This window comes from Hippocampus guttulatus, chromosome 5 (genome assembly GCF_054856545.1).
Source record: "Hippocampus guttulatus isolate MCC_2025c chromosome 5, RoL_Hgut_1.0, whole genome shotgun sequence".
NCBI classification, from domain to species: domain Eukaryota; kingdom Metazoa; phylum Chordata; class Actinopteri; order Syngnathiformes; family Syngnathidae; genus Hippocampus; species Hippocampus guttulatus.
Window position 1 is genome coordinate 10,608,598 of NC_141265.1, and position 25,966 is coordinate 10,634,563.

The window sequence follows — 25,966 nt, forward strand, 5'->3', positions numbered from 1 at the left end:
TCATCTGGAATTTATAAAAATGTGAAGGCACTGAAATCACTGTTGTACATTTTTGCCAGAAGGGGGCGCTTGTCTGACAAGTAGTGGAGAAGGTGCGTTTAACACAAAAAGCTGCTTTTTGGGCAAATACAGTAACACACAGAGAAAAAAATCCCACCCTTCCAGGTATGCAGAGGTAGTTAGTAATTAATTTATTGTTAAGATGTGTTCAGAAACAGTTTCTGAACTTTCTCCCCATGCCTGCTTACTGTTTTTTTTTAAATATATGTACACAGACAGCTGAGACATGCTGCAGCTGATGATCTTTTGAGCACTCATGACTACTGCCAGATGCAGTGTAACTTTTACAACTGTGATGGATTATAGGTGATGACTGTTGACTCAATGTGTTTCAACTTAGTAGCTCATGCCCTCCAAAATAAGCGTGGTTGCTAATCTCAAATAAAGAGTCGTTAATGTAGATGATCTCAAAAAAAGAAAGATGAGCTCAAAAACAAGTTTTGGAAAATGCATTTTGAGCATGTGCTAATGAAGTTTACAGCTATGCAGCATATCTGCCCAAATCATCATTGGGACCCTTTTTCAGGACAAAATGCCCTTCCCCAATAAAGGAATTGTCTTGTAAGCAATGAGAGGTCAATCTTGAAATATTGCAGAAGTAACTGTAGCCTTCATATGCAGATTCTTTTCTGAAAGTGTGTACTGAGCACACACACCAAGCAACTAATCAGGAAGAAACATTGTTACATCACTGTCTTGGTGTAATGATAATTAATTAACCTGTTGGGGGCGTGTGGCACATTGTGTATGGATGAGTTTGTGGCAGCTGGTTGTTGAACATGACAAAGTAAGAAAGTTTCTACATGAAATTTAAGATTTTGTTTTGGAGGAAAATTAAGGTCTTCAGCATATTGAAGGTGTCTGACACACAGATAATGCACTCATTTTCACCAGTTGTTTAAAAAGGCACAATTATGACAAAGTGGTTAAGTCAGATGTACCATCAACTTGTCATAGAATTATGAAATAAGACCCCCAAAAAAGCCCAAACACAGTTGTGACTTTTATCTGGAATCAACATGATTTAAACATGAAGCCTATTTTAACATGCATGTCACGGAACACACAAGATACCCTGAGAACGACCATGCGCTGTAATTTTTCAGATATCCTATAAATCGTCTTTACAACAACATTAACAATGTCACGCTACATTGCCTCAAAACCAAGAACAAAATGTTCCTTCACGATAAAAAAAATGGAAAGCATCTGTTTAAATATCAAGTTTAGTCTGTCTATCACGCCACAGAGCCATTTGTCCTGTCATGCCATGTTTGTGGCACTAATTTACACCTATGCTTTGTCTCTCTAGAACAGATTCGCACAGGCTGACTCAAGCCAGTAACATTCTCTCATAGTGTAAATCTCTTCAGCATCCTGTGCCTCAACTGGGTGAGCCACTCTTGGTCACCCTACATTGTAAACAAAATAGCAGTCTTCAAAATTCTGAATCCAGCAACACTCCCATAATGTGTATAATGTGGTGTGTTTGCTTGGCTGTGTACAAGATGGTTCTTTTCCAAGGATTTCAGTGAAATTGAAAATGGGACTTCTTGCTTGCATACATTATATCTATGATAACCTTCCATGTGACTGTTTGTGGGTCTGGCCCACCTCATGGATGGATCTGAAATTTGAATGTGTTGGAGAGATGAGGCATGAATGAACTAACATGTTCTGAAAAGATGATTGAGCAATCTGTTTTTCGATTTCTGTCATGCCATTTGGTTAACACCAGAAAAATCGTTTTTATATGGTGGGGTGCAGGTTTGTGAACAAAGGCTGCAATATTTCGTTTCTGCTGCCTGCCCTGCATGAATCAATACTTTCTGAATGAAGAGCTTTTTGATTGGCTTCTCATCCAGATTTAAGTACAGCTTGTGAAGGCTGACCCTTTACGTAGCGTACAAAACCTTTATATTTTGTGTGCAAGTGCTGGGGAATGCAAAATGACCCTCTACTTTGTTGCAGTAGTGCTGCAGACGGCGCTGGGAGCGTATTAAAGACTCTAGAAAGGTAAGTCAGCGAGGCAGGGAGAGATGGTGGTGGTGCTAAAAGTCCCCTCAAATCAATTAGAGGTGCTGATAGAATCTCCCCAGGTCGCATTTCGACTGGAAAAGTGTTGGGAGGTGCAGGTTACAAACTCAACATATCTTGATTTGATCACACGAGGCAATGTGAGCTTCTAATGTGACTGATCTTTGTGCTTGGCTCTTAATTGGGTCTTAGTGCGGGACTCCTGCTGATACATTGGTTAGCGGTTACTCGCAAATGTTTTTTGTGTGAGCAGAACTTTGCTGGCCAAAGTTTGACCTGAGACTTGTTCAGCTGTGTGGTTCTGTAGTAAATTTGTAGTTGTGTAATTCTGTTTCATTTGTCATATGACTGAGCACTGATTGTTTTGTTTTTGTTCAACACCTTTATGGTTTGTATAGATTTACACATATTGTTGGAAAACCAGGAGAACATGCATTTCTGTTTTGCTTCAGGGATATTTTTAAATCACCTTTGTATACTTTCATTTACAGGAGAGGTGTGATTTCAACGCATCGTGTTTTGTCATATTTCGAAGCTAGATGAACATACCATGTGACACTGTGACCAAGTCAAAGGACAGTTTGTTTTTTGTAGTTTCCAGATACCAGATGTGTAATGGTTTCCACATTGGTGATATAAGGCCTTCTCACCTGTGTGTGACAGCATGCCACACTCATGTTTCTGAGGTCAGATGCTCTGCAAGCTCACCAACTTATTTGTGATTTATTTATGGGCTAGGTGGCCAGTAAAAAAGAAAAGAAAAAAAAAGAGGATGGCCTTTCCCTGAGGGGAAAAAAGGGATGGCATTTCACTCTGTGATGCCTAATGCCAGTGGCACCAAATCAGTTTTGGGAATATGAGATACGACAATAAAGGAACAAGTAACAAGAAGTGCTGGAAGAGAGTAGTAAGTGTCAACAGAAGTCATTTCGGGCTGAGACAAAGGTGCTCTATCGACCAAGAGGATTTTTGTACGGAATGTAACACTGTTTTATCCCCAAAGACAGCATGCTCACCTCACTCACCTCCACACGTCTGATCTGTTGCTGTGTTTACGAAAACGTCTTTCTTTCGGTTTCATCCGAATAGGAGTACAGCCGAAGTCTATTTCTTCTTTGTTTACCCCAAAACGCAAATTTTTGGACTCCACAGTAACTGTGCTTTTTCTAGACCACCACATGCACGTGTTCCCAAGCTGTAAAAGTCAAATGTCAAGGTTACCAAAGCAGTGCCTTTCAAGCAACTACTACACTCTAATGAATGATACACCCTTGTACCATTAACGCTTAGCATAGAAGATGTACTTTTCCTCCGAAGAGCGCATGCATCCCTTTTAATGGCTGACTATCCTGAAATGCAACAATGGAAGTGGTGCAGGGAAAACAGACTCAGAAGGAAATCCTGAGTGTGTAGCTGCTACAGAAACAGACTTTGTATCAAATTAAGTTCTCTGATTTCAGTGGCAGTTCTGATGAAATGTGGCTCAAATGTATAATATATACTTATATATTTTTTGCTGTGTGTGTCGGTCATAATGTGTTCATGCGGGACTGAGACTGAGACATGAATGACATGGAACAAGAGGCTTGATGCAGGGATTCAAGACAAAGACACGTAATCGCTGCACTACTGCAGACATGCAATTTCAGGTTTGATAGCAGAGTGGGGTGTGTTGGAGGCTATGGAAAAGATACATATCCAAGATATGAATTGGGAGTGTAAGAGGGAGAGGATGAGAGTAATGCAACAGGTATGATTAATGATTTGGACCGATAGGACCTGCTGTTTTTTTTAAAGATATTTTTTTTACACTGCAGAGTATTTATGGATTAGCATGTCAAGAGAAATTGGATGTGGATACATGACCGCCCCTCATGGCTTTGGTCACATGGGGGTAGGGGGGGGTGTAGTGGTGCGGCATTGGAGACTGGGCCAGGTAAGCAGGAGGGAACTGCAACTCAGCATTTCATCGAAAATGTTAGTGCCCAACTTGTGGTGCTGTTGTTCATCCCCAGCCCATTTCTCCCATTGGGAAAACTGGACAATGATGGACGACAGTGGGAAGCGCTACCTCGAGTACAAGGCCAATGCACATTATTTTACAGTACTCTACACACAAAATGCAGGTTTCTGCCTGGTGAGGTACTCTTGAGAGGTCAGTGTCAAAATACCCCAGCAGAAACAATAGATGTAATTGTGCCTGGGCCAGCCTGCTCTCATTAATCCTCATTCTTTGGAACTATATCTCACACAATGTGTGTAGAGATGGATTTTTGGATTGGGAATAGTAAACGTGAAAATTGATTTTACATGTGCAACAGTCTATTTCCATGCTCTCTTCCAAGCCTGAGAGCACCCATTTCTGATTTACCACAGTGTTCTTTTACCCTCCAGTGCCCCTGTAAGAGCAAATGCACCTATATTTGAGTTTATCGAGGTCACTGTTCCACGAGTGTGGTCAGCTGCTCAAGAGGTGCCTGCCTCTGAGAGCCTCCGTGGGGAATAAAAAACAAGATCTGACTTGATGGACCACATCAATAGGAAAACATTTCCCTGGTCTCTGAGGTGGAACTGACTTCTACTTGATTCCTTTCACTGGTTAAGCTCCTGTGGTGTGAAATCAACCTTGCACATACTGTTGCGAGTCAGAGTTTCATATACCAACCGGCCTTGTAATTTATTCGGGAAAAAAAGGGCTGTCAATGGCGCTTGAGACATATCCTTTCACCGTACGTCTCGAAAACACACATACTTTTCCCTGTTTCACAGCATTTATCGGTATAGAGCTGCCAAAACCACAGTCCTACATTCTTGTATAACTCCGACTGGACTTGGTCCAGTTGGCGGGGTACAGCATCGGCTCAGTCCTTAGTCCCTGCAGCTGTCTCCAAGTGATGTTGTGCTGGATGTTGTGACCGGCTGCTACAATGCTCTTTGAGAGTCTGTGATCCAGTTTGGATTGAGACGTGAAAAGCACCGCTAATACCACCCTGCCACCAACTGACGCCTGCTAATTCCATCACTTCTTTTGTCAGAGAAATGATTCATAAGCCCTTTTTTTGAAGGCTTAATTTTGTGCGAGTTTGACCCTGGCAAAAGCTTTAGTCACGCTTTTATTGTCTAAGATGGCACCTGTGTGTTCAATATCTAGCTCATGATTATACGAGAAATATTTATTGATGAACAAATTAAAAATTGCTGTCCCTTTCAGCCAGTTGTGAGGGATTTATTATTATTATTATTTTTGCAGTCAGTGTAGCAGACACACATTCTGGCCTCAATTAATATGTCTTCAAGGGTCATAGAAACAACCGACCCTGCAGCAAATTGTTTTAGTTCCCAGGACCGCCCCCCCCAGTGATCGGGAGCTGCCTTGCCTTAATTTGTCATGCCAGAGTTGCTAAGTTTGCTTTTTGTTTTCAACTACTTGCTATAAAATCCTGCTGAAAAAAAAAATGGCTCAGGAGTCTTCTTCGTCTGTGTCGCTCATTTCTTTCTTTTTTTGAGCAGTTGCCCATTCAAATTTGAATTCATGCTATTGATGCATGTACTTTAATATTGGACCAGTGTTTATGACTGAGCGGCCCAGCGGTCCAGTGGTTAACATGTCGACCTCGCAGTGCAAATGTGCAGGTTTTGATTCCGGCTCCCGCCTCCCTGTGTGGAGTTTGCATGTTCTCCCCATGCCAGGGTGGGTTTTCTTCGGGTACTCCGGTTTCCTCCCGCATTTCAAAAAAATGCATGGACGGTTAACGGAAAGCTCTAAATTGTAAAAGATGTGAGCGTGAGCGTGGATGATTGTTCATCTCTGTGTGCCCTGCGATTGGATGGCAACCGATTCAGGGTGTCCCCCGCCTACTGCCCGAATACAGCTGGGATAAAACTCCAGCACCCCCACCCCGACCCCGCGACCCCTGTGAGAATAAAGTGGATCAGAAATGTTTATGACTGTGAAGATATGAGGGCCAAGTGCCCTTCCATAGTCTCAGTGGGTCTGTTTCCAATGGGAGATTCATGATTCAATTTCTCCTAGCAACACAGACAGACAGGCTGTGACTGACAAGCAGGCTAAGATAGATTCAGAAATGAGCACTGAAGAACAAACCATACTATTTTCCTCTCCCGTCATTTCATACCTCTTCGATAGACATTTCACCACACTTTTAGTTGAAGCCCATAGTAAATCTTCAGTGAACTCAGCACTTCCACATTCGGTTTATGGTGGCGTGTTAATGGCAGGCTGGCACGTAAATGCGCAGTGACAATAAGGGAAACGTGTAAAAACTTTTAGTCAAAAAAGCAAGTTGATGCTGAGCATAGAGGAACGCTGCAGTGGTTGCTGGAGGAGCTATCTTCTCCTCTTTGAAAACCAAAACCTTTTGATGCCGTTCCAACCTCATAAGTAGTCACCGACCTCTGAATATACGAACCTGTTATACAACCCCAGGATATCACACATTTCGGAAGCATGCATTTGCGGATGTGATTTGAACATTAAGTCCTAAATGAATCCTCCCCGCTTCTATTCTGCATTTAGCTGCAGCATGTACACAAATGGGAACAAGATGATCATTTGAAAATATCTGCATTGTTGTTTTGCTTTACCGGTGCACCATAAAATGTCCTTCTTTTGTGTTTGTCTTGAAAATTGTTGCCTTGACAAGTGAGCAATATCTTGGTGCCAGATAATATGTGATCGATGGCAACTGCTATGTTATCATCCATCTGAGATGCTGGAATGCTGTACCTCCTATCTTGGAGTGTGAGGTTTCCCTCCTCCACGCTTCTTGGCCTTTATTCTTGTAACTTGAGGTCGGAGACCACATAAAACATTAAATTGTTCAGCAATTTGGATAGTGCTTAAATTACCACTGCGAAATTTGGAGCATCAACAACTTTTAAGTACAGTATTTGACTATTTTACAGCAGGTTTAATGGTGGCACGTAACACTACATTAATGGAAGTAATGCTTTTACTGCCATCTGATTTTTGTTGCTTTTGCGACCTGTCTACGAGATGAAGTCATGCTGAACAGAACATGTTCGCTAGTGGTCTGTCTTCTGCAAGTAAACATGGTTTGTACTCGGTTCAGCTGCTTCAGTGAGGGTTGTAATGAAAAAAGATACATAATCACTCTGCGGATCAAAAGGTCATAATTTGGCACACAGTAGTCGAATAAGTGCTTCAGGTGTGAATTTGTCCTCCTAATTTATATTTGGGAGCACGTGTTTTGACCCTCCTCTTCATTTTGCCGTTGCCAATTTTGTCCCTGTTGCGATAAAGGCTGGCATTGTTGCTGCCACCAAAGGGGTTGTATTTTTATCTTTGCTAATTTGTATGCAGGATTATACCAAGGCCACTTAACCCATTTCCACTAAACCTTTTGTGGGAGGGCGTGTACAGGCCAAGGAACAGGCTATTAAAAATTTAGGTGAGGAACTTTCCACCTTTGGGAATATTGCAGCTCATTCATGGTATACAGGCTCGTCTGGGTTTACATTTGCATGCTTTCAGTGTTTTATCGTATTGTGGCTAGCAATGAGGTCAACCGGAAGACGTAAAAAAAAAAAGGTGGGGGGGGGGGAGCAAGTGAAGAGCCAGACAAGGTCCTCCACCAATTAACAGTAATGGGCACTGTCATCGTTCCCACGGAGTTGAGAGAATATTCCCGTGAACAGTGTTTTGAACAAGCCACGTTTGAACGTGTTGCTGCTCTGTGTGAACAAAAGTCGCAGTTCACATCAGTGTTAACTTCATTTAGCCTCTCTATAGAGTTTCAAGTTATATGTTGGCATTTAACTACTGGACCTTTTGTTTTATGGTTTGGTTGATCATCCTAGTGTTTTAATATACAATGTTTGATTCTCTTGTGTTTAGAGTATGTTTTACAATAAACAAACTGAGAGAAACGTTGAGCACACTGAATCTGAAACGCTTATTTGAAAAATTGTCCTAGTCCCAGACCCATGCACACGCACACACCAGTTTGTATTGCAGGATTGTTTTACTCCACAGATACTGAACACATCCCACTTGTGGTTGCTGGGCCGTTTTGCAGCGCACTTCGTCCAATTGGCATATTCATGTTGACTGCTTTTTTATTTTAAATTTTTTTAAAATCCAATATGACTGTATGGCTTGAGCCAGCAGCAGGAACATCAAACAGTTGAAGCTTCTGAAAGTGCCGATTTTGTTGTCGCGCAGACAACAGTGACTGTAGTATTCACAGCTTTGTTCATGGAAACCTGGATCTTCCTGTTGTGATCTTAAAACTCCCGTGAATGAAGAAGATGCTTATTTGAAGCTGTTTCACCTTTTCGGTCAACCTATCTCACAATTCATTCTTCATTCCAATGCTGTGCTGCAGCTGTACCCATGCTAGGAAAGCAGCGCCGGAGGCAGTTCAAGTGGAGGCAGCCAGGATTGGTGGTTCCTCTGAAGCACATATGCATAGGATATGGGTTGTATCTCAAATGCATAGCATTTGGGTGTTGGGTTGTAAAGAAAGTCGTTGTAACAGTAGCGGTGCACTTAGTTGTCCACTTGCGAAATATACACAAACAACATTTGGAAAATGTTTGACCTTTGATCTCGCATTTATTCGGTGACCTCCATTTTTCACATTAGCTCTTGCTGCACATGCTTCATTGTCTCAATCTGAGTGCCTGTTTAAGTGCTTTCCTGTTTAGGAAATTAGCATCAAATGATCTTGTTTGAGTACCCATCTCCTCTTGCCGTTTGCGATGGTGAGTCCCAGAGGGGGTTTTGAGAAGATCTGATCTGTTGTTTGTTGAGAGGTGGAGGAATTATGAAACCCGATTAGAATATGGTTTGGCTTAATTAAGATCTTTTTTTTCTTCTCTCTCATTCCATCTATCAATGTGTAATCAAATTACAGATGGTGATTTTGCTGTTACCATCAAAGGGAAATGTAACTGGTCCCTTGAGACGGAGGGGGTTGCCATGAGATGTGATACTCCTCCCAGCTGCCCGCACACCTCCTCCACACACTGGTCTCGTCTTCTCCAAGCGGTGTTCAGGAGTTGACAGATGTCTGAGCAATCGAAAAGCTTTGTCTGTAACATTCTGCACTGTCTGAAATAGATCTAGACCGACGCAGTCCATTTTGATCGTCAAAGTGAATTCGAGACTAATGAACGTAGGACTAATAATTGGCTGATTGTATCCTTTGTAGTTTTTTTTCCAAGATGTCAAAGTCAAATGCAAAAGGTACAAAACAGTATCTTCAGCTGTGCTTCCACCAAAGCTCTCTGACAATTGCACTGTACCTACACAGCTTGCCTCAGCTTTACTCACTGTTGACTCTTTCCTTTGACTCAAGCTACATTCACACTGCAGGGCGTGATGCCCAATTCTGATTTTTTTAAATCCAATTTTTAAATAGTATATACACTCACGTTATAAAAAAACAAATGCGGCTTCCAATAAAAAAGCAACGTATCCGTTTTGTGCAAAAAGCATGACGTCCAGTGATGTGCACCCAAAAGAAAAAAAATCATGTCACGTGGCACAGAGTTTACAGAAGTAAATATGGTCCCGCGTCGAGGGCCTCATCTTATTTCATTGCCAGATTGGCAAAAAACAGGAGGTAGACATATTTTGGGCAAATTAAATGGGGAAATCTTTTCGATCTCTTCATTTAATGAAGCCAGCTACAAAAGATGACGTCATGTCATGGACCCATCCACCACAGATGACATCACGTCATTGACATCTACCAAACAGGCCGCGTTATTAAGAAATGAACAGTTGAATTAATTAATACTATCACCATGCTTCAGGTGGGATTAAATTAAAGTTAAATATAAAATCAATACTGTAAATCAGATTCATGAACGATTATTGCCATTAGTCTTCCCCCCAAGTGCTTTCCCCGCCCGTGCGGAGTGCACGTTGGGCTTTTGATGCTCTATAGGTCGGATGCATACGGATGCGTGTCCGTACTGCAGATGGACTGCATGCCTAACTGATTTATATCCAAATCCAAAGGAGAGATTCTAAAATTTTGGAATTGTACTGTTCACATGACAAAATCAGATGTGTGTGGGCAAAAACAAAAACAAAACAAAAAAAAAATCGAAATTGAGCTACAGTGTAAGCAGCCAAAATTAGGCACCACATGACCCTATTTCCAGTACGTGGGAGACTGGGTTCCAAGTGCATTAAAGTGATAGCAAATGGATGACTTAAACTGTAAACCAGAGCTTTCCAACTTTTATTGAGCCAAGGCACACATTTATGTAAGAAAAATCTCTCTGGACACGACCAAACTAAAATGTCAAAACGTTGATTAATGAAATAACGATGATCTCATCTCAATCCACTCCCAAATTGACTCTCTCAGTGTCCTGTTTGAATGGCAAGAATTGGGTACAGAAGAGCATTGAGCTGTTCTGCTGATCACAATGTGTCGCTGGCATTTGGTAGACCAGAATCCGATAACTTTACTACAAAAATCAAAGACTCAGAGACAGAGCTGCTTTTAAGCAGCTTCATTTTGCTTGTCCACAGGCGACGGCTCACATGCCAAACTTGAACATGAATTGCATTACGCTTTTGTTAAAAAGAGGAATGTTGGGGGTTCTGTCATCAAATATTTTAGCAGATCTCTGGCAATGGACTGAGAAAGTATTTCAGCTGCATGTGGACCTCAGACTTAATTATCACCAGATGGCTGAGGACCTCTCATATTAGTTTCTGTCGTCCTTCCTCCCACCGCTTCTGGCCTGTCTGGTTCCTCCAGCTCCTTTGTCTTTCTTTCAAAGCTTTCCAAGTGTTGAAAACTTTTTTTGGGGCTGACAGCATCTTTTCTTTGTGCATGTAGAACATCAGCGTGGCTCTTGCATGGCAAGCTGATTGGAAAGATCAATAGTTGGCCTTCAGCTCCAGCCGCCAGAAAGAGAACTTAAAGGCCAAAAAATGCAATTTAAGCACATTTTTCTCCTCGGAGATGACACCCATATTAGTGTCAACATTTTGCCATCCAATCTCATATCTTCTTTGCGCTCTTGCTGTCTAAATTCAAACACATCTTCGTTCCTCATCTACCTCCACATATCGTCTGTGCTCCATCTTTATGCTGGTGTCTCCGAGGAAGAAACAGCCTTTAGCTGTAAATTGGCCCATTTCTCACATTTCATTTTGAAAAGTTGCAGCAGGTAGAGATAAGTCGGCGAGAACCTGCCAGCCCAGCACATTAGTAGAACAGAATTCATTAGTGCACCTGCCTCCTTGATAGAGGAGAATGACAGTTCTCCTCTGGCAGAAATTGTGTTTTTCTGTATTGCGTTTCAAGCCCTTCAACATTTGTACACAAACAGCTTCATATTGTGGTGGTGAAAGGAAACTGGAACAAGCAGTTAACGCCGAACATTTTCCAGCGGGCTCAGTGAAAGAAAAATCTCAGGGCCCTTCACATTTTCTGCAAATGTTTAAGTCCATAAAAGCATAAAATTAGATATCTGTGAAGCATAAAATTAATTTGGAGACCTTTGTATAAGGTCAAAGGATATTTTCAAATGAAACCAGTAGCTTCTTGTTTGACGTACAATATTAATGCACAGTAAGATGTGTGGAATTAGTGTGTCCCGTCACACATGATTCCAGCTCCGGAGCCTCTGTCGGTCTCATGGGGCCCATTATGAATTTAACATATTGTTGTGGTGCCTGCGTGTAACATTTGAGACCATTTTTAAAAAACGGCGGTCACAGCGGATTTTGCTGTTGCAGTCATTTTCCTGACACCATTTTTTTTCTGTCACCACTTTTTCGTGGTCGGAGATTAGTGGGAGGCGAAGTGCAGCAGCCAATTGCAGTTTTATCTTAGTCCTACCATAGACTCCTCGCTGTCTGCAGCCCTCTCCTCAGCCCAATTTGTCACGAGATCACTCATTGAGATTGGTGTCATTTTTAGTGGGGGCTGGTGTCTGCCCTTAGAGAGGAATCACCATTGCAACTGAGATGAAAAGGGGAAATGCAGATGATCCTTAATCTCCCTTGAGCTGTCTCACCTCCTCTTGCCTTTCTTTGCCTCTTTATCTCCTGATCCCATTTCTCTTTCATTCAAGGTCCCATTGACCTCTCAATTTTTCCACCCCTTGAATGTTTTCCTTTCTGATTTTGTTTCACATGTCCGGATCTCTCTCTTGTTCCTTTTACCCATTGACTATTCACCATTTCTCACTTTGTTTTCCACTCTTTGTCCTTATATGCATTGTTTCACCTCATCTAACCCGTGTAAATATGTAGGCTAATCTGGGTTTTTATGAGATCGTGTGCTATAATTATTACTACAGGACTCCCTCTCCAGTGCAAAGACAGATTAGCATTTATTTATTCACCCTTGGCTAATTGAAAACCATTCCGGCTGGTTCCAATCAGGTGTTCTGCTCCTGTCGCAAATCGAGCCACGGCCGCTCTGATGTCCACAAACCTCTGTGCCCGCCTCCCGAAAAACCGAAAGCCCCTTTTTTAAATGGGCGCCAGTCAAAAGGCTCTCTGGGAGAGTGCTGGGAAATGAGGTTAAGTGTGCTGCTTGACCGACCTTCAATATCGCGACGCCCTCCATATCACAGTCTGACAGGCCGCAAGAGTGCGCAAAGAAAGGCTTGGAGTGGTGTAATTGCAAATTCTCTTGGAAACCAGAAAGTAGAGGAAGCATTAAAGATTCTGGCCTGACTGGTTTTCATGCATGGAAGATATGAGATCACCATGCTAGCTCTTAGCTGCCCTTCTACCCAATAAATCACAGTCACAGTGCATACATCTAATCCCTAATTCAGACTGGATGGCGGGAGAACATTCTTAACTGTGCTTGGAGAAACTATCAGCACAGAGCAGATAATTATGTATTCAGTAGGTCTTCTGCTAGTTCAGATCTCCAGAAGAGTGTCTGTGGGCTGCTATTTTTTTTCCCTCCATTCACTATCTGATCTTGTGTTGTCACTTGAGGATAGTTGAGTAGAATGTGTCGAGACTCTTTGGAAACAAAGTCCTCCGGGTTGCCTCTGGACATGTTCCGCCATCAAGAAGCTAAATTTATGCAACCCTCATCATGCCTTCAGAACAGGAAAAGAAAGATTTAATCTTTCGGATGGCGCTTAAACGAGACGGGGAAATTGACTGGAAACTTTTGCGATCATAAAAGCAAGTAGTATACCATCATGAGAACATGTTTCTTGTCTTCATGATCACTCACTCCCATTTATTATTTTTCCAATCGCAAATGTCCGACTGTTTGCTTCTCCATTTCACGGGGAAACTGGAAGATATGAGCTTGTGAATGAAAAAAAAAAGTGAATTTACACTTGATCTGAGAATAATCGGTACATTTGCTGGAGAGGCGAGTTTCTCCCAGTGCATTTCGAGAATAGCAGTACATTTGGTTGTGTGAGACAGCCACCATCTTTCATTTTCTTGCATTTTCCACCCCATTATTTCTCTGTCAAATATCAGGGGTTTTCTATTACGCGATGGTGCTCTTTGGTTTGACCGCTGTGACGTATTTCTTCTTTCCACCTTGACCTTGACACGTCTATTGATGTTATTTTTCCACAGGATGTTTTCTTTGGGCACAAACACACACAAAAGAAGTACGTCTCCTACCTTTATGCCATCGCATGACACCAAAAGGTTTGCGTCAAGGCTTCAGAAATGAGATGTACAATGGCACTGCGTCAAATAGCAGCAGGCTGAATATTAGCACTGCGTGTTTTATCAAATGTTTACAGTTTCTTTTCATTCAAAGAAAGACAGTATTTTTGCTGCAGAGGCAGAGGATGCAGGGACTGCTCCAAAGCGAACACCTGCTCCATTAATCGCACACGATGCACGTGATGTGCTTATGAGTAATCACTTGAAAAACGATAAATCCCAGGGAGGAAATGTAAATCAGTGTTTACACTATTTAGGCAAGCATCCATTTTCATGAAGTAGTCAACTATAGAGAAAAGAAGGAAAGTTGGATTTAGACTCTTTTAGCAGTGTATGAGTTGTTAGATGAAACTTCATGCTGATGTTTTCATTTTTAGATTTTTAATCAAATTTGAATCTAAACTCGAGCAGTGGATGGACAACCTTTGACTCGTATGTGTCCCTAAGATACACAGTCAGTGAAATAGTACTTCATCATTCTTCGCCATTCTTGATCAAATCTGGTCCCACCCTGTCACTTTTCACGGGTCACCTCCATTACCTTACAGAGAGGCGGGCATTCCGTCACTACTGACGGAAGAAGTTCTGTCCGTCCATCACTGACTTTCGTCCGCTTTGCTGATGATTGACGACAAACAAAGCACTGACAGAAGTGGGTTTCCGCTCATGGAAGCTCCTCAATGCTCCGTCCACCCACCGTGATGTGTGTTTACAACAATTGACATACTTCTTTATATGGCGGCAAGGGAAAAAGACCCAAGTTGCCTTCTGTATTTTCAGGAGCGATGAGCTATGAACCTTGACATGAAGAGACATGAGATGAGCTCATAGTATTCAAAGTTTTGGGCACAGTGCCTCAATTACACAACTAATTAAATGACCTAAGAAGTCAGAATATAGCTTTGAATACTAGAGACATTTTTATAGTTTTTGTGAGTTAGGTTTTACATTTCTGTTCATTTTTGGAAAGAGGGGTTAAATAGGAGATTTTGAAATAGACGTAGAACCACACTCAATTTGAGAAGTTGGCGGTGATTCACCAAATGGTGTTTGCCACCCGCCAAAGACAGAAGAACAAGATGCCGAAAAAAAAATGCATTTTGGTGTTTTAGGGGTTAAAACAGCGACAGGCTGCCACCAGTGTGCTCTCGCTGTAGTTTACATACAGTCCAGTAGCTGTGATGTGCAATGTGAAATGTATTTGAGTGTCAGCGTGTGAAAAGCTCTTTAGTACACTCCAGTTTTAATCTGTTGGACAATGGCAATTTGGTTTTGTTTTGTTTTTTCGACAGACTGATGTTTTGAAAACTGAGGGACTAGCAGACGGGTGAAATTTGCTCATCAAAGCGCGGTTCGAATAACAATTTTTTTGATTTGTTAAAAGAGCCTTCTCACTGTATCCCCAGCACATGCCGTTTTGAAATCTTCACATATTATCCAATTGGCTCTTCGCCTCTCAGACCTTTCTTGGTCTGTGGTCCCATTTCATCTGTCTGTCATCTTCATCGAACGCTATGACTGATGGGGCGTCCTGTCTGCCAAAGCTCTTACAGATGATTTGCGAGAAGGAGAATTTTCCCTTTGGCTAATTGCGCATGTGTGTTCACTGTTCTATTTTTTATATTCTTGTATTCTTAGTATGGTGTTGTTTATGTTTTGTTTTGTTTTTGAGGTAGAGTTTTTTTTCCTTGTGTAATTTCACTGAAGAACAAGTGTCTGCAGATCTGTGTCATCACCACCTCCAGACTAATTCTCAGCTCAATAGCGATCACATAAGTCGTGTAGTGAATGTTTAATGATGGTGGATGTAGAAGATTGCCGTGTACTTGTCCTGATTAAATATTTAGCGGCGTCTGACGGATGCGTACGGACACTGCTTACGCTGTGAAATGTGCGAACATAACTGTTCCAGCTGTCTTATTTGCTTGGGAATCATGGGCAACTGGGACGGCAATCGAGAAGAACGAGTGGGAGACAGACTGGGAGGTGAGAGGGGAGGTTATATTTAGTCCCGTCCTTACAAATGTGCCCTATTTCCTTGCTTTATGGCTCACGCCTGCCACGGAGGACTTGGTTTGTCCTTTTTATTACAGTGGACATTCGGCATTGCTAAAACAGAACTAAATCACATGTCAGCAGACAACTGGGAGACTTGTGCTTCGTAGTTTAACGTGATGGTGAAAGCAAATGTTGCCAATTTCTGTACACTGCTAAATGGACGATACCTTTGCCAAAAAATGGGTTTCCAGCTACTGTTAGTTGTTCTTCAAAGGAAAGATACTGAAGGTCTGGAAAATCCAGCAAGGCATCATATGTCTTGGATTCATTTTGGAAAATCAAAGTGGAAATCAAAGAACTAAATTGGTCCCAATCCATTTACCTGTCGTCTTGTCTGCAGTTTAAAAAAAGAAAGAAAAAAGATGAAGGTATATTTTGCAGTACTAGCTTGATTTGTTCTGTAGCTTGCTCTGACTGCTCAGTATATGAGTCAATGAATGTGGAAAATCTATTTTCGGCATTGTGGCTGCCTACTAGGCCGACATCAATTGCTTTTATGTTTTTTCCATGTGGATTACAAAGATCTTATGCTGCTTTTAGCATTGGCTACCGCGCAGAATTAGACAGCTCTGTTACAGAAAGACTTGGATACAAAAGAGTATTTTATATGGATTCCTTCAGCTGGATGGCTTAACAGTGTCTAGTTCTCTGTTTGTTTTAGAATCATGTATTGGTGTCACATCGAGGCGCAACCGAGTGGAGACCTCATTCATCATGACACTTAACCTTTTCTCATCCACAGCTTTCTTCATTTAACTATGTAGGGCACGCCCGTATTTGCATGGTTTGATGCTCGCATATTTATTTTTTCAATATAAAAAAAAGTAACCCCCCCCCCCCTTTTTATCTTTTTTTAAGCCAACCGCTGTTTTTCATCCCAGATCCTTATTGTCCATTTATCCCATCTTATTGAACTTTTTTCCCCTTTAATGCATTTATTTTGTGCGTTATTTCCATGTGGATTTTCGTTATTATTGGCCCGGGCCGAATAGTAGCGGACCACTTCTTAGAGTAATTTCCGGACTACTGAGCACCTGTATAAAAGCTGAAACCACTTAAAAACAAAAACAAAAAGTAAAATAATTTATATACCATGTATAGCACAGATTCAATTCAATTTAATTCAATTGTATTGATAGAGCACTTTCGAACAGCCATCGCTGCATACAAAGTGCTTTACATGGAGCAATTTAACATATACAATAAACAGTAAAACAAATCGGTAATTAAGACGGTAGAAAGCACTGAACAGTAAAACCAAGAACTAATCTAAGTCATGCTGAGTCGAATGCCAACCAAGAGAGAGGGACCAGCAACAGAAAAGGCTCGATCCCCTCTAAGCCTCAGTTTAGTTCTTGGTACTTCTAATAATGTCTGGTCCGCAGGGCTGAGGCGGCGGGCAGGTGTGCAGGGGCGGATGAGCTCAGAGAGGTAAGGTGGCGCGAGATTATTCAGAGATTTGAAAACAAATAAGAGGATCTTGAAAATAACTCTAAAATGTATGGGGAGCCAGTGAAGGGATGCCAGAGTAGGAGTTATGTGCTCCCTCTTACGAGTCCCAGCCAAGAGGCGGGCAGTGGCATTCTGAGATGTCAAACTCAAGGCCTGAGGCCCAGATCCAGCCCACCACATCATTTTACGTGACCCGTACTCCTGTTTCCTCCCACATCCCCCCAAAAAAACATGCACAAAAGGTTGATTGAATGCTCTAAATTGCGTGTGTGATTGTGAGCTCGAATGCTTGTTTGTGTGGCCTGCGATTGGCTGGCAACCAGTTCAAGGTGTGCCCCGCCTGATGCCCAAAGACACCTGAAATAGGCTCGAGAACGCCCGTGATTCTCATGAGGATAAGTGATTCAGATCATGAATGGACAGATAGGATTTCTTGTGTTGACACATATGTTCGGGGTGAAAGAGAAATGCTCCGAACGTGTCATCATTTTCACTTCTCACCAAGAATAATGTTGGCATGCGTGGGTATTTGTCAACATTTGGAACAAGGAAACGACCATTAAAAATAAACAAATAAAGACCCGATGGACATTTCCCGAAAGTGGGTTCCTGAGATGCCACACCATGTTGACAATGAAGTTTAAGAATTTAATGGGATGAATGCAGAAACCACACATGCATCACGAGGGAGAGAGGTCTCTCAATTATAATTCTGTGTATTGATGACAGTTATCAGACCATAGAATAGTACCGATAGATACTTCTCTGAGTTCAATTCATTGACAAGTTACGTACTGTCGTGCTGCGATGAGGGCACACTGTTTATAAAGCTGACAGTGCACACAATCCGGAAAACGCACCTCACAATTAGAATACGAGCCTGACTCTTAATCATTCTTCAGTAAATCAGAAAATAGCATTGCTTGCTAGAAATATGGCTTTATACTACATATGCTGTGGTGTGGCGTTGGAGGCAGGTAGAGCAAAGGCCTAACGAAGCAGCATTACCGATGTAAAAAAGTTTTCGGTTAAGATGGACACACTGCAACATTCCTAAACTGTCTCTAATTCCTGACAATGAACAATTTGTGATTGAAGACAAAGCATCCCTCTAATGAGGTAATAAGACACAGTTGGGGAGAGGATGAGGCCCAGAAATGGGTTGGCGCTTAATGACGAGAAACATGGAGCAGAGGCTGTTAAATTACAGACAACCCAAAGTGTATTAAAAGCAAACAGTAAGAAGTCCGAACACAAAAATCAACAGGACAAAAGGTGAGATTTACAGAACTGGCTCTCACGGGCCGTGTAGTTCCAAGAGCCTGACAATATGCAGAGATGAATACTTTTGTGCATTACTGTCAGAGATGATATAAAAACTCGGCAGGAGGCCAATGACTGAAAATCCACCACGAAACTTGCTTCTTTCATCATTTCATTGTGGACATGCGACTGTCTGCATGTAGAAGTCCAACTGAAGTCAGCGAGACCGTAGACGTTTCCTGCCAACCTACTGCAATGTTTATTCTGATGAGTACCTAACTCTGTAAAAAGGTGAGTCTCGATAATATCAAAATAAAACATAGACGACTTTTGAAATTATACTCCCACTTAGGTTTGAACAGATAAGGCAGATGTGTTTTACAGGAGAGACCTTACAGAATTACAGTACACTTAACACCACACATTTCATGTCTCTTGGAACTTAGCCCATTCTGAGGGGGCAGTCTTATCTCATGAAAATGATTGATTTGCCACACCTCCCACTCTAACTGCAGAATTAATGCTTTTGCTGCCATGACGGCCGGAGGCGGAGCTAAGGGATTTAACTTGTCAAGAAGCGTCTATTTGTGGAAGCAGAGACCAAAGTGTGGAATAAGCAAATATCCGTTAAGACCATAAAAGCATTTTCTCTCATAGGGGCAGCACTTAATGCACTTGCCAGGTGGTACGCCGATCTGTTTGGCTTGAAAGTGGCAAATTTTCATCCAGCGTAGTTTCCAAGTCATAGGTGGAGAAACTGGGAACGGCTCATTCACAGACACATTTCAGAAATACTCAGCTAACAAAAGATTAATTTCAAATGGCACCCCAGAAACCTAACTATGTTTAATTCAAAATTCAATTTTCTAAGATGTGTCCACTTTAACACTTAAGCCCAAAGATACGGCAATGCCGCAATACATATGCAATTTTTGAATACCTTATTTACTAAAAGCCAAGGTGGTGAAAAGGTTAACTCTCAAAGCTACAAAAGAATTGGGCTGGATGATGATTATTGTTACTGATATTGAAATCATGACTAATAAGAAACAATAATTCATTGATTTAAAAATCTAGCAAAACTCAATCACTCAAACCTAACAACATACCTTTTCATCTCTGCACATTGAACAAGTTATTCTTGAACACTCTATTCTGTCTGTTCTGTCAAGTAGAAAATAAACTTCTATATGTATATATGTATACACACAGTATATGCACATGCGCACTCACACACATACACGACAAGAATGGAATTTTTTTCTTCTTTGAATCCTTGAAAACGGAAGAACAGAAAATCGAATCAGTAACTAAGTCAAATAATAATATACTAAGGTGATAGCAAGAAAAAAAGTACCAGCTTTGTCTACTGTGCACACCTCGGCCTCTTAGAACCAATAAAGTGCTCTGTATGAATTGAGTACACACTTAGAAAGAGTACTAGTAGAAGGAGAAAGCTGCGATTGAGCTTGATTAAAATATGACTACATTTTCACAAATTCGGAAGAATGTGTGCTTTGGTATATTAACATGCGTGAATATGTTTCTACAGCGTTTGTGTGTGTGAACATTTTGAAGGAATACCACTCCCAGAGCTCCATTCTAATTTCCTGTTACCATGTCTATGGGATTTTATATTGACTTTACCATGAGCACTGGCGATGTTTAAATACACAATGTGTTGAATTGTTTTTGTTGTGTCTTTAGTTGACATCAACAACTGAGAGCACGTTTAGGGAGGGCAGAATCACATATATGTCTCACGCTTGCTGTGCAAGCAACATGGTACATTCAGGGTACCTTCATATCAGAAACTTGCAAACACACGCCGTTTGGCACATGAGTCTTTTCAATTATGTTTCTGAGATCACGAGAAGCCAAAATTGAAATCAAGATAAAATTTCGATTAATTGGCTACCCCTACAAGAGAAGCCTCCACAGAGCAATGGGTAGGATGAAACTGGGTCATGTTATATTGTCAAAGGTTAATTAATGTAAAGCCTTAGTAATGTCCCCTGCTCAAACATCGAAAACAGGATTCATCAAACATTTTGAAACTAAGAGCTCCTTCTTGGCTACTGATTAATGGAGGGCTACCAGTCTGATAGTATGCACTTTCTCACTCAAACGACCGTCATATGTTATGATTAATGATATTCAGACACTGATCACATTAGCGATTTCTCACAATAATTATGAAACAGATCAATACCAATTGGCCACACTTTATTATAGATACCTGCCAGTGTTTACATTTTGACATGATCGCTTCTGCAATATTCCTGGAGAGTGACAGTGTCTAATCACCGGTGAGCTATTTTTGGAATAGGCCCACGGGCTAATCATGTAATCCTTGAGGACTCCCTGGTGCCCCCGCGGGCACCATTTTGGTGACCCCTGATCTCAACTCATGGGGGAGACAATCCAGCTGTGATGAACGAGATGTTTGGATCACTAATCTGACAGTCTCAGATGGAATGGTGGTTGGATTGTGTTTATGTCATCATAAATACAACCAAATTGTGACCATTGTTTCGGCATATTTCAAAAGAAACCTGTGAGCTGTGTAGCTTTGAAAGACAATAGTAATCATTTAAATTTGGACTTGTGGCCATGCACAGAATACTTTCATGACTGAATGTGGATTCTTTACAAACTCCCTGAGGTTTGTGGTTGCACTATTATGATATTTTCATTGTGTGGTACTTTCACGATGTGTATGTTCTGTGTTCAAGTTGTTCAGTCGCAGCTTTTCATTAGCTGGACCATGCCAAGAACCCAGCATGCCATTTGAAAAGGGATGCTGGAGGTAAGATCCTACAGACTGCATAAATTGCTGAGACTTTGAGTGAGGACATGTTTGTTATATAACGTTCGGTATACGAATGGTGGGTGAACACTAATAGTTGAGGCTGGTAGATTGTGGTCATTTTTGTGGGAGGTTAATTTTTTTGAGCGGGTTCGTGTGTAGGCAGAACCAAAGAAATACATGTGCGTCACCTCTTTGGCATCATGACTGCTGAGCGGTCCAAATTCTGCCTCTCACCCAAAGTCAGCCAGGATAGGCTCCAGGTCACCCCTGAGCCGAATGAGCACTCTTCTCTACTGTTGTTGTAATATGTCTTTCAGACCATATTTTTTGTTGGTGGTTATGTTTTGGCCGACGTTTGGGGTACCGTTCTGAGTGATCCAGGCAGGATAAGAAGTTAAGGTACGAAGGAAGCCTTATATGTGCTTTCATGGTTTGGTGGTTTAGCTATAATCCGATTGAATACACTTGGTGAGATGGATTTGGTGGGGGGTAGCAGTCAAGTGTGAATTGGCAGGAAACCAGTGCAATCACACCTGCCACTCCATTTCGTCTGCGTCTTTTAGCTGATTACAGGCTGCAATTAAAAATTCTAATTTTATCTGATTCTCTATTATGCAGGATTTGTGCAGATTATTAGATTTTTTTTTTTTTTGGAGAGGTGGGGGCTCACATTCACCTCACATCTAAAATCTGTGAGCTTGGTATCTCAGACTGATTCCACCTACACACCTTCATGTGTGAACGTGGTATGTTTGGTTTTTGGTCAGGGAGACTGTGAAATATCGTCGAGTGAGAAAAAGCCGGTGCGCCGGGAGTCCTTCACATCGACGGTTCTTATTGAAGACAACTGATGAATATTTAGAAGCTGCATTCTCCGTAAAGAAACACATTAGCAGCAGATTTAGTGTGCCATGTCATTGACTTTGTTGTGGTTTACCCAATCAAAATGCAAGCAGGATCCTAAACAGGTAAAAAGAAGGAAGACTTTTTCAAATTAAAGGCAGCAGTTCAATGCTAGAATAAATGAGTGGCAAAAGCATTCCTCCAAAGCAATCTATAGTAGCCCATCCAACCATGAAGGAGCATACAATAGCCTGAGCAGTTTCTTCTCAGCATTAGCGGTCTTGTGTGGGATGCTGTATAATCTACCTGCCAGATTAAGATGACATGGTCATTGTCTAGAAGAGAGAATTGAATTATGGTGTGTGAAGGGGCTTTAAATAAGATTATAGGGAAAGCGCTCATCCAGTGTGCGAGTGATGTGCAAAGTCAGGGGCTTGGCGACACGCGCACGCACACACACACACACACACACACACACACTAGCTCATGCATTCATAGGTCTTAAACTGTTTTGCATACTCTTAATCACCACAATGCAATAAATGGAGGTGAACCTTTCCAAATGAGCGCACGTTGGGCTGACAGCATAAGCGTTCACTCATATTTTTTTGCATCTCAAGCGCACTATGTATAGTTTTATTATTCATAGGGTTGACTGTGTATTCTCTTCTTTTACCTGTCATTTTTACCGACTTGACTTGCTTGAGTTCCCTAACCCAACTCTATTTGGGCTAATCCTCTGGATGTGTGTTATTATTTTAACTACTCTGCAGTACACTAAGTCCATGTATCTGCTCTGTTTAACCACAGATAATCTCCTTACAAAAGGGTAAATTCTCAAGATCTTCCCTCTCCATATTTACGCTTAACCTCTCTCCTTCTATGTTCCTCCTCAGGCGACGAGTACAGAGGATCTGCATTGATATTGTCGGTATTCCATGCACATTTTTGTTGTCTGTGTGCGTGGTTGAGTGTGATGTGATCACTTCAGTTTCTGTGGATACAGTCATCCTCGACCATGTTGTGTGTGTACGTGTGTGTTTTCCCTGTGGGAAAATGATATGGAGAGAGCCTGCAGCAGCCTGCATGTATTTTATCACCATTGATCATCAGATGATAGAATACACATGCCTGAACAATAGTGATTCTATCAATGAAACATAAATGTCTTCATAATTTTATATCGGATCAGATCACAGAATGCGCATGTGTGTGTGTGTGTGTGTGTTGAGAGTGAATGGATTAGAATTAGCAGATGGAGTGTATTTGCATTAGCCACCGGGGTGCTAACACAGACGGAATCATTCTGGTGTGCAGAGCTGCCACCAGGTTTCTTCTCACTGGGGTAGAGTCAGGCTGGGACAGCCGGTGTGGAAATTAATGGGGGTTACGGACTGGTCCAGAGTCCAGCCTGTCTAAGATGATTAAGATCATCAATGTGTTAAGTGGTAACAGTGGGCTTAGTGGCTATCAGAGGTGTCTGCGTATATATACAGTATACACACTGTAATGCAATTTCTGCACTACTTTGCATGTATAGTGAACAATGTTAGTTTCTAAAATGGTTTAATTACAACGTTATCAATTCCTCATATGAAGTTAGGGATACAGGTGAACTTGACCTTCTTTAAACCTTTGAATGAATGTGTCGAACTCGGCGCTTTTTGCACACCTGGTTGTTTTCAGCTGAATGGCAAAATTCACAACAGGTGTTTGATCCATAAAATAACCAACAAAGCTCCTTGTTCTTTTACAATGGTGATGCAAAGACTCCTTCGCATTATGTGGCTGACATCATGAGACCAAGGACAACATCAAATAATTGATCAACATTAGTTTGCCGTTGCGACGTTCCAGAGGATGAAACCATGTTCTCTTAGACTCTAAGAGAACATAGAGTATCACAGAGTGTCATCAGCAGGTTGCAACAGAGATACAGAGAGACTGGAAGAGTAACAGAAAGGCTCTTTGTAAAAGAATAGCAAGCTGTGCAAAAAGCATTGAAACGTTGAACGGTTGGGCATGAGCACTCAAAGGTTTAGAGAAGGTCAAATTAAGTTCACCTGTAAAGGTTGCCGTGTATTTTATGCTCATCCTTCCTGAAAGCTGAATATTCCTATTTCTGTAGGTTTTTGTGAGAAGTGTCGGGCATGAAGCATTCGAGAAGGAAGGATGTATAATTATGAAATATGCTTGATAACTTAGCAGCTAAGTTTCTTTCTTGCACATTTTTAAACTTTTTTTTTCTTCAGTATTGCTTGGGGAGTGCAGTTTCAAGCTCTCCACAGGGGGTTGTTTCAGTGTTTTGCTAGGCGAGGCTTGTGCTGCTGCCAACCATCACATTGCCTACAAAAAATATTTTTCTTTCCTCTGTGAGATTTTTTCCCCCCCTCTCCATGTTCTTCGTTTTGAAAGTGAATATGCTTTCAAAGCAATATTTTTTGAAAAAAGTATTCACAACTCTGGCAGGATTTGTGACAAGTTTATAAAATGATTGTGGTGGAATACATCTTTTTTTGGTGGTGGGGAAGGGGGGGGGGGTTGTGGGGCGATAATTTATTGTCCTTAACTAGTATCTGCTGCAATGACTCATCAATGTTGGAGTCCAAAATGTATTTTGGAAGTTGTTGGTCACGTCTGTCCTTTTAGATCTCCTCCCCTCTGGATAATTGTGCACACTATTTAGGGGCAAACAGACTTTTTCCGACAGAGGTCAATGGGGAAACATCCTGCCAATCAAAACAACCTTTTTTGGACAAAAAAGGAAATTGCCTTGAGCCCACTTCCTCATGCGGAGTTGAAGTTCAATATGTGAGCAAATGCTGCAGCTCAGACAAAAACAACACCCACTTTATCAGGATTGTAGTCCTTTTCAGATCAGTAGTTTGGACCAAATCCACGGGTGGAAGTTCAATCACCTTGAAAGACATGTAGGGCTTTAGTTTAGGCTGCATTTCAAATATTAGGGATCCAGATTGCCCTGGCGGAGGTTTTTCTTCCGCATTTGCGTCCTGGTATTGATTTTGCGTTTCCAAATTGATATCATTAGCAGTGTTTACGAAAGCTAGAAGAATACAGTATAGATATTCTCTCACAGTTCACCTCCAACCCATACACATCAAGCATTGGTTTCAGTTTACTCTGTCTTTTGGGTTTGATACAGAAAAATGCAACACCCAACACCCGTCTGTTCCAGTAATATTTACTGTTATTGTTGTCAAAAACAAATTGGTCTTTGTAAGGTCAGACAGTCAGGACTGCTGTGATCATTACGGCTCATTAAGATCCATACAAATCAATACGTACTGCTTCCATTTGCTGAAAACTGCAAACAGAAGGTATTTGGTTTTTGCTGAGCTAATGTTACAGCAACCACAAGGCTGTGCAGGGTGAAAATAAGATTAAGATTGCAACTCGGCTAAAAGTACCATGAGCGTTTTGCAGTTAAGGCACAACTTCTTAGTGCGCTTGTTGTGGTTTACAAGTTTGCTGGGTTTTTTTGGGGCGGGGGGTATTTATTTATTTATTTTGATCTTATATTAACATTTTTTTAAAGTTTTAGTGCAAGGTTCTATTTTGCGAAAAAAAAGGATTATTTTAGAGGCAGCACGATGCTAACTGGCTAGCATGTCCGCCTCACATTGCAGAGGTCCAAGATTCGATTCCGGGCTCCTCCCTATGTGGAGTTTGCATGCCCAGGCACCCCATGCCTGCGTGCCTCTGGGTGCTCTGGTTTCCTCCCACATTCCAAAAACATGCATGCTAGG

General features: G+C 41.5%; 1 protein-coding gene across 2 annotated transcripts in view; it reads left to right on the top strand.

Moving 5' to 3' along the window:
- LOC147205020 (tetratricopeptide repeat protein 28-like) overlaps nucleotides 1–25,966 on the top strand; it is a 124,412-nt gene that overhangs the window by 1,230 nt on the left and 97,216 nt on the right. The gene's annotated exons all lie outside the window — the stretch shown is intronic.